At 48.0% G+C, this 637-nt stretch overlaps 1 non-coding gene across 1 annotated transcript; it reads left to right on the top strand.

The window, feature by feature from the left end:
- The first annotated feature begins 359 nt into the window (after positions 1–359).
- Positions 360–433, top strand: trnat-ugu (transfer RNA threonine (anticodon UGU)). Its single transcript has one exon. It is a non-coding gene; the product is annotated as a tRNA-Thr (tRNA).
- The last annotated feature ends 204 nt before the right edge of the window (positions 434–637 follow it).

The raw sequence follows: 637 nt of genomic DNA, 5'->3' as shown, positions 1-637 counted from the left end.
TGGTTTCCATGTCCGTACCACCTGAGGAAGTTATAAATCACCGGCTATTGATGGGTTTGTCTATTTTATTTCACCTGTGAGGAGCGCTGAATCTGTGGTGCGATCAAACGTAAAGAGCGGAGGTGGGGGGTGAAGTGTTAGCGGTGGTGCAGATGGAGGCGACGAAGTGTTCATTAAATCAGGCAGAGTTGTCACTGCGGAGAATCTGTTCCTGGATGCGGTGATACAATATTTGGAAGAAGACGGCGCAGTGAATCAGAAGAAACGAGCAGCATCTGATGTAATTCCCTCGCCAGCAGACGAACAAGAGAATTTAATGCAATTTACATCTCATTATTACAGTTGTGGGACGGCGCGAGGGCTCCGTGGCTTAACTGGTCAAAGCGCCTGTCTTGTAAACAGGAGATCCTGGGTTCAACTCCCAGCGGAGCTTTTCATTTATGGGGTGAATTGCCGTGCGCTGAAGGCGGGTTCCATGCAAGCACCGTTGTTCACGCACCTCCAAACATAAAACAAAAAGCAACAGAAGAAATAAAAAGCCCCCAAAACGCAACAGTTCTGTTGGTGTCTGCGGACCAAGAAACAGGACGAGAGCTTCAACCACATGACCTTTCCGATTACTTTGTTTTTCCGGTTC

Source organism: Pristis pectinata, chromosome 18, assembly GCF_009764475.1.
Source record: "Pristis pectinata isolate sPriPec2 chromosome 18, sPriPec2.1.pri, whole genome shotgun sequence".
In the NCBI taxonomy this organism is placed as follows: domain Eukaryota; kingdom Metazoa; phylum Chordata; class Chondrichthyes; order Rhinopristiformes; family Pristidae; genus Pristis; species Pristis pectinata.
Note: the sequence above shows the minus strand (reverse complement) of the source record. Positions and strands in the feature narration are given on the sequence as shown.